Raw genomic sequence first — 9,491 nt, forward strand, 5'->3', positions numbered from 1 at the left:
GGCGCTTCTCCGGTGGCTAAGAACAACAACTCGCTCCCATTTCCATGCGGTGCGGAACACCTTCCGATTTTCAGGATTGGAATGGCATAAACGGAGTCGTCTCGACCCGCCATAATCTTTTTCGGACGTTACCTGCAGCCTCAATGTACCCCGGATACTGGCAAAAAGCACCATTCCAACTGCTGAAGCTAAGATCCTTGTACTGGACCACTTGAGCACAGTGTATCAATGCCAACTACAAGCGTACACAGACGGGTCGGTGCGTGTGCACAAACAGATAACTGCGCAGCGGCATTCTACATACCCTCCCTTGATGTATCATCGTCTGGCCCTCTGGATCGCTTAATTTCGTCTACAAGAGTACAAAGCGCAGAAATTACCGCGGCCTTGCAGAAACTACGGGCCTATTCTGCAAGAGATATCGTGGTGCTGACGGACTCAAAGTCAGCATTACAACGATTACACGCTGGCTTAAGGTCAACCTCCATTGAGCGAAAAAGCGACGAACTTTCGGCGGCGGCCGCTCGACGACGGCCGCCCGACGTCAACAAAAAGTTGCAGTGGCTTAGCTCGGCTATGCCAGGATATAGGTAGCGTTAGCAAAGGTTCAGCTGATTATTCTTAGCTTTCCTGGTTGTCTCCTACGCTCAACCGCTAATTGCCAGGCAACTACTTCGGGATCCGATGAGTCAAGCTTCTCCGTTCTGCGCTGTTGAGCAGCATTTGCGCTCTCCTTCTCCATGGCTATACCACGCTGGCAAACGCCAGTCAGAAGCGCAGCGGCTCCAGCGCAGTGTCAGACGGCGACTGCACAGAGAGCGCGCGCCGGCGCCAGTGCGTCTACCACGGCTAGGACGTCACTCCTCTGGAATGCGCAGACCGGCGGCGGTGAGTCGCGCGCGGTGGCGGCGGAGTGCGCGAGAGGTGCCGGCTCCGGTGGCTCCGGTGCGCAAGCCGTGTGACATCACTGATCCTTGCGCATGCGCAGCACGGCTCTTGATGTGCCGCGCGAAACGGGCTTGGCTAGGCCAGTGTAGCTAACGCTACAAAAAAAGAAAAAAAGGGGGGCTGTTCGCCGCCGATCCACTCTCTCCAGATATTCGCCGCCCAGCGAACCGCCGCCGCCGGAAGTCGTCGCGCGCGGCGGAGAGCGTCGACCAATCGCACCACAGCGCAGAGGTTGACTTCCGTCGGTCGCCCGTCGACGGGAGTTTTGGTTGTTGACACTTGGCTTTTGTTCGGCCATTTCCTACCTTCGTTTCAAACGCTTGTTTTCCAGCGTTGTTTCACCTCCTTGTTGGTTGTTCTGCCTCAATGTTCGAGTTAATGGGTCACTGCTTGTTTTGTGTACTCTATGTAGTTAGAGGCTTCGCTTCCCGATGATGCTCTGTCCATGCATACCCGCAACATGTATGCATACCATGCATACATGTGGCCTTGCGTACCGCCGTGTTTGGGAAAGACTTTTGATTGATGTTTGCAGGTCGTAGTTCACTGGCACATCCTAGAAAAACGCGAGCTGAAGCATAGGTTGAAGCATACATATGAAGCATATGTCAGCGTCGCCTATCGATGAAGTCGAGAGAAGGCGCGACGATGGCATATGGCCTCTGAGAGCGGAAGATGTCTCAGGCCAACTAAAACTGTAATAAACGTGCGCTGCTTGGCGTACGCTGTACTATAGCGCATAGCGTACGCTATTAGTTGCGTACGCTATACTAAAACTGTCTAATAGCTTTTCGTGTTTCCTCGATGGCAGCGCAGGCTCGAAGGCGAAAGCTGATGGAGAAAAACTCAACTGCGCGCGAGCGGAGAGAGCCGTAAACAAACGAAGGGTGACAGAAGAGGGATGAGTATCGGCGAAATACCGACGTGCCGCGTATTCACAAAAAAGAAAGTGACAGTCTAAATAGATTCCGGCTAACAGCAAACACTTATTGTACGCACTTTTTCAGATCAGGTGCCTTATTTTACGTGTAAAAACATAGATTTAGGTGCTGTTTTGCCTTCTACTTTCGTTCGCCAACGTCGCTTTCGTAGCCTATCTCGTCTGGCCACAATTACTCCTCGCGGGCTGCGTCGACCGCATGGTCGGCGGCGTTCGCCGGCTCTTGGTTGCATTACAGTGCACTAGAAAATATTCTAGTTCACTGTAGTTGCATGGAGTGTGGTGCGACGAATTCGCGACGGCGCTTCGCGCTGGATTTTTCGTCAAGTGAAATTCGCCGCGAAAGTTCGCTGCATGGAGGTTGGCCTTTAAGCCGGCAGCGCTTGGCGTGATTTCAGGCGCGATTGACGCGCGGATGGTGGGACGCGCGCGTCCTTCTGACGCGTGCCCAGCAAGATCCATCATGAAATCGCGCCACCGCGTACTGCTACTCGGAGTAGAAAGAAATGCCTCCCGCGGCGCGTCGCGTGCACGTCCGCCAATCAGAGTTCAGAATGCAGTCATGTGACATTTTGGTTTTGCCACAAGATGGCCCTGCTTTTCGCGCATCTCGGCGGAGCCTCTTTGGTGAAACTTCTTTTTTTTTCTGCAGAACAGGCGCACGCGTTGAAGGAAACAGGTGCTACACGTGTTCGTTCGCACATCGTGTTTACCCAAAATGGACCAAGCAACCTTCAACGAGGCCCTGAATAGTAGCAATCGCCTCCTCTGCTAGGTAGTAAGCAGCCAACATTCCATTTCCTACGTGAAGTTGTAAACAAGCAGCGGCTGCTCAGCATAAGGAAGGTACATAGTCGCAGTTTCGCAAACAATCTTGCTGTTTGAATTGAAGCTTGATAAATAAACTTTGGGAAAAAATGTTGCTGTCTAATTACACGAAGATTATTTTTATTGTAGTCTTTGAATCTTAAGGGCATATTATATATGCAGTAGCAGAGAGATTTCATGTCGTTGGGCGTTATGTTGTTTGCCAACCCGGAAAACGCGGCGCTAAAGCGCCGCTCCATCTTTTCGGGTGGGTGCTCGCGCGTCGGCGGCAACGTGGGCGTTCGCCGCGCGTCGCGTTTTTCGCGAGAGAGAAACGCGCCATGTGGTTTCAGCTTTACGTGACAAGCGGCGCGCGCTTTGATTTAGTGCACTTTTGTGTCAGCTGCATAACTTTGAGCACATTCACATACTAACTGAATTAACAAGCGTGGTACAACCACTGTCAAAACGCTGGCATGAGCAAGAGCGAAAGCAGCAGCGAGCGAAGGTTCATGCGGTCCATCGCTTCAACGGAAACTGAGCCGCGAAAGCACAGCGCATACAAAGGTCAGAGCTGTGTGCAGATCGCTTTCGAGATACGGTGCGCGCGACCGCCCACAGCCGCGCGAAGTACCAGGACGGAGATGCCAGCAGAGTAGAAGCCGCACCTCCTCCCTCCCGCGCTGCCTTCCTGCTTTCCTCCTCTCGCATGGGAGATTGAGTCGCCAGTTCCCCTTGCGCCCGGTCGCAAGATACGCAGTTGATGCCGCAGCTAAACGTCGCCTCCCCTCCTTCCCTCCAAACCCCCCACGGCCTTTCGCACTACGGAAGACGTCGCGTTTGCGCTCCGCCGCGTGTTCCTTCTCCGTGAAAGCGCACGTTCCTCGCGCGCTTTCTCTCGCACAGCTTACGGCGCGCAGCGACGATTTTATCGCCCTTAGACGTTGTACGGAACCTCGCGCCGTTGACGAAGGCGACGACGACGATGTCAGAAATTTGCTTAGAGTGTCCATATAATTGCTACTGCAATAAAAAAAAAAAATTGTCAGCCCTTCCACTGGGGTCTAGATGAAAGACCAACGAAGCTGGGCTATGGTGGGAATTATGTATTTCTAATTATGACTATAAGGATGTGATGGTGTAATTGGTTATTTGAACTATTAAAGAATGAGAAATATATATGATCCGGTGGTTTTCATTTATTTAGTGACCACAGGGACCACGGCCTTATGGTCGATACGGTACACCGCCATAGGGTGTACTGCAAAGGTTGGCACGTTCTTCATAAACACGTCAGCAACGCCGCGCGCGTTCGGTGCGAACGCAGGCAAAACGCCGCCGCCGTCCACAACAGTTCTGCGCGTGGCACGACGTCATCCAAGTAGACGAGGAAAGTCTGCCACTTCGAGCCTGCCAGTACTGTACCCATGACGCGTTGGAAAGTCGCAAGTGCCGAGCAAAGGCCGAACGGCATGACCTTGAACTCGAACAGTCCGTCTGGTATTATAAAGGCAGTCTTCTCCCGGTCCGTCTCGTCGACTTCAATTTGCCAGTAGCCGGTATTTAGGTCCATCGACGAAAAATACTTTTGCGTTGTAGAGTCGATCCAAGGCGTCGTCTATTCCTGGGAGAGGGTATACGTCCTTCTTCGTGATTTTGTCGAGGCAACGATAATCGACGCAGAAACGGAGGGTTCCAGCACCTCGAACCTCAAATCATAAATATAAAATCATAAACACAGTTTAAAACTCACGTGCAATGACCGTAATCGCGGAAGAGGCAAAGGTTTCATTCTCAAACTAATAACTAACATGACTACGTTTTCTAGGCCATGTCATTATACATGTGTTCTTAAATAGAAAGTAGATCAGCTTTTCCACTTAATTAGTTAGCGCAGAAACAAATGTACACGCATACATTCTTTGACAATAACAGGTAGAGACGGGTAGCTCAGGAGCGAGCCGGATCTTGTGAGCGGCTCTTTTTAAACAGCGAGTGCGCCGTGACTCAGTAAAAGTGAGCGGTGGTTCTTTTGGAGAAAGGGAGCCGGTTCTCTCTCCTTCAGTGAGCCGTGTCGAACCATTCCGTCAGAGCCGGGTCTTCTGCCGGATGTGACTTCCGCGCCATCTATTAGCAGTGCGAGGAAGCAACTGCACTGCTGCGCTCCCTCGCAAGAGTCGCCTCCAATCCTCGCCTTCGGCTGTCTTATGAGCCGCTCTTTTAAAGAGCGAGTGAGCCGTGGTTCAGTGAGTGAGCGGCGGTTCTTTCGGAGAGAGGAAGCCGGTTCTCTCTCATTCAGTGAGTCGTGGGGAACCATTCCGTCAGAGCCGGGTTTCGGCTGGGTTTCGATTTCTTACCAACGAATGGTGGCCGTCGTGGGCAGACTCGCGCTACTCGTACTCGCTCGAAGTGTGCGGTGTGCGCAGCACGCCCTTTAGTTTTTTGTGCGTCATATGATGTGGCGCCCGATGCCACCGAAGGGCGAAATCAAGAAGCAATAATTGCAAAAATTTGGTACTGTTCGTTGCCTGCTGCTGTTCGAACGAGGTCTCACGACTCCCACCGATCTCGCATAGTGCGCTGATGCAACAACACTTCGAAGATGGTCTTCCGTGTCTTTAAAGACAACAGGTGAACGAACAGTTTACGTCCTGGTCTTCATTTGTGCTAATTAGTATAGTCATGAAAATGTCGCCCATGGCATCCACGTCTGTGCATTTTCCGAGCGTGTATCATTAGCACGTCAATAAAACGACGTCAATGAGCGGTGTTGTTGTAATAGAGCTTCATTTCTTTTTTTTCTTTTTGTCCTGGCGCATGATGACATGATCGCCGGTATCGCGCGCGCGCTCAAAAGAAAAAAACAAACAAACAAACACGAAAGGTACGTGCGGCAGTCTTGTGGATCTTTCATATGATTTTTGCATTGTACTTCAAGAAATGATTTCCACATTCATTTCGCATGGCGTGGCAGATCACTCATATTATAGTGAGCGTGCGTATGTGAACAAATTAATAAAGTTGAGAGATAATCTTAATTAAGTTCATTGTCTGTCTATTTGTCTGAAAGATAATGTACAATAATTGTGTGTTCTTATTTTGACCAAAGTTGATTTTAAATTTGTACCACAAAAACAGAAAAGCTCCTGCAGTGACGATGAAGTTACATATTTTTTTCTGAAAAAAGTACATCGTATTCTGCCGGTTACAGTATCATAAGCATTTTATCCTCAATAGAAAAGAAAACAGAGTTTCATTACAACTGAAAATTCATGCTCTTTAAATATGTAAAAATATTCTCTAAACACAGTGAGAATACCAATGACACGGTTATTCAATTATGCATATATCGTTTTTTTTTCAAAGCCACATAACTATAAAATATGCATAACACAGGTTACACATTCACGTGAACCGGTTCACTTCAATGAGCTGAGCCGTTCCGAGCCGCTCACTGAAGTGAGCCGTTTTGCCTATCTCTAAATTAACAGGCGTACATAGGTTATCTTTTTTTCGCTGATCTTTTTTTTTTCACTGGTTCACCGTTCTACGAATCTATCACTGGATACAAGCCGCGCCTGCATGGATCCAAATTTTATCGAATGCTGTGGCTGATTCTATAGCGAAAGAATTTACTCTAATCAAATAGGGTACGGGACGCGCATAGTGGCATGCGTTGCGGAACGTGAGTGAGCACCAGCGATTAAGCTGGAATGCACGTTGAGTCATGTATTAATATAGCCAACGCGCTTTACGCGCAGATAAGATGTCAACGACCCGTGGTTCTGCTCGTCGCTATTGTGCTCTGAGTGCTACTTGTCTTGCTGGGCACATTTTTCGCCTCATCAATAGTTACAGTTGAGCACTGACTGATTATCCACAATATTCCAATGTCCCTTCTCCTGAATATCATGGTGACGATTGCTGAAGATTCAGCAGTTCTGGAACGATGCAAACATCTAATATTATAAGTAGATAGAAGGGCTGTTGTGACATCTCAATCCTTCAAAGGACGTGCAAACATACAATAACAAGTTAAAGTTAGATGCATTACGCGTTCAGGAAGTACGAAAGTAGGAATGTATAGATGTGGCACCCATTTTTCAAACTCGTTCTACACATGTCTGGCTTTTATTGATGGCCTTCGACATGTTGCGTGTCTATTGGTACGAAACATTGCTCAAGTTCAGCTTAGTCTGTACTTGTGAACTGTTTGGCTGCGCCCGCGATACACACATGCTGCTTGGGAATGTTACTTCAAAGCCGAAGTGAAACTGATATGGATAGAACAAACTCATTATCACACTGCCGCTTTGAAATCAGCATATCTGCGACGCATATGTTCGAAAAATAATTATAAAGGATGGCATAATTCCTGAACATGATTCAAATGCCGTCAGAGGCACCGCTCTATTACTGGGTAGCATAAAAAATAGTAGGACGGCCATGATAACGTGTCTTTTAGTAAAGCTTTGTTATATCCGACAGGCATATGTATCGTAGTCACTGAGTATTTATCAACATCTAAGTCGGATCCGCTGATTAATTGTATGACTGATATTTTCGTACTTGCACTCGCACTTGCAATATCAAATTTCAGCAGTGCATAAGGCATCTGTAGTTCGTAGCAATCCTCGTATTTATAGAATTTCTAAGTATTGCTTCCCAAATACTGTTCGAAGTAAGTTCGCGCAGCGTACTTGGAAAACTGCAAATGTTGCAGTAATTGTGCTATTTCAGGAAAACGTCAACCACTTTCTTGAAATGCCTCCTTGTGTGTGCGTTAGGGATGGGCGGCTAAAGGCAAATTAACAGTTTCAAATGTTTGAAATCAGTGAAATGCTATTTGTTTGTTTTTTGCATTATAAATAACGATGTTGTTATTGAACAAGTTAAGTTATTTCCTGTCCAAGCTACTAAACACATGCATGAGGTCCTTGAAGCTAATATGTTGGGGCCCCGAAAGTACTTGAAAACCCTTGAATGTTTTCCTTCAATGTTTCTACGAACCCTGTAGAACAACTGTCATGGAGTAGAAAGCTTGGCTGAGCAGGGACTTATACGCAGAGCACAGGAAGACTAGAAATGCAGTAGTAGGCATGGAGAGCCCTGAAATAAAAGTGTCACATCCGCTCGTCTGCCTTATGTTTCTGCAGTGACTGTCGCATTTTTAATACAAGTGAGCTTTCTGTTTTACTCCAATATATGTATGCAACATTACCAACTCCAGTGTGGGGCAGTACTTCAGCCAGTGCAGAAATCTTTCTGTACATCCAAGTCAGCTCTGTCATTCGTCCAGCATTGTATTACAAGATTTGTTAAAGTGGTTTAGCAGAATATGAGCAGTATACTCTTAAATTAGCTGTTTATTTGTATGCACACATTCAGGTCCTCGGTTTGGTTGCGTGATAAATTGCCATACCTCAATTGACACAAGAAACAATTTTATCACAGTTTAATAAAATCCAAACAGTAATAATCACCACAACAATATAATGACATGCATTTCTTTTGGTACGTATACAGCCCATCTCTTGGCACTGTATAAATTCAACTTACATCACAAGTACTGTCTCCTGATCACTATTATTCACAGGTGTAAAACGATCACAGTAATTGTTCAACAAATATCACAATGTTTAGTGACATACACTTTGTAACTGCTGTACATGAGCACAATGTACACAAATGGTCCCTGTGCACCTACACATGATTACACAGTGCCACTTGAGTTCTATTACTCACAGGTGTAAAGCCAACAAAGCAGTTCTTTAAAAAATATCACAGTGCTTAGTGATGTACATGTTGCAACTCCGTTTTAAAAGCGTAATACAAACACGTGAACACACAGAACGCTTGCAGTGGGCCTACATGTAAATACCACTGCCTCCAGTACTAATTCAAAAGTGTAAAACCAACCAAGCAGTTCTTTAAAGAATATCACGGTGCTTAGTTACATACATTCTGTAACTGGCTTATATAAGCCTTATACAAACATGAGAACATACACGAAGCTAGCGGTGCACCTACATAAAAGTGCAGCCATCTGGGCACCATTATTTGCAGGTGTAAGCTCAAAAGAACAGGTTGTTATAGTGACACTCATTTTGTAACTGCCTTATATAAACGTAGTACAAACACGTGAATGCAAAAAAGCTTGCTCTCTGCCTACACAAAGAGACCAACACAACAGGTAAACACCACTTTGAAGACACATGCGACTGTGGCAAAGCACAGTGCTGTGTCAGTTGAAACTGTCATCCAGAAAAGTATTGAGCAATGCTTAAACCACACGCAATAAAGTGCTTAGATTTTGTGTCTAACGTACCTATTTTAATTCAAATTTCTTTATTATAGGGCTCTCTTCCAGATAAGGCATCTGATCAAACTGACCTGCTTTTACACCTGTTACATGCATACAATCCACTCAGATATAAGTAACTGGTAATACTATTTATAAAAGGCGTTTAGAAACTTGATAGTGTGATGAAGATGTATGACTACAAAAGTGGTGTCTCCCTCGCACTTGTTAAAGAGAAGTAAGTACGAAACTTGTTCTTTTTCACTTTTTGCATTAATGAACGTCCGGAAACCTCAAACCCCACAAAAAATACTGCTGTGTTAATAGTGTTATGAATAATTTTTTGTGAAAGCTTTTTACAGACAAGTTGTGGTCTCGTTTCTGGAGGTTGATCTATATCATGCAGAATAAGATGGAAAGTGGTCACATGGAGTGGTCGCAGGATATGCATCGGGTGATACAAAATATCTTTTGTCAACAAAAAAAGGAAATGAG

Source organism: Dermacentor silvarum, chromosome 5 (assembly GCF_013339745.2).
Source record: "Dermacentor silvarum isolate Dsil-2018 chromosome 5, BIME_Dsil_1.4, whole genome shotgun sequence".
Lineage (NCBI taxonomy): Eukaryota > Metazoa > Arthropoda > Arachnida > Ixodida > Ixodidae > Dermacentor > Dermacentor silvarum.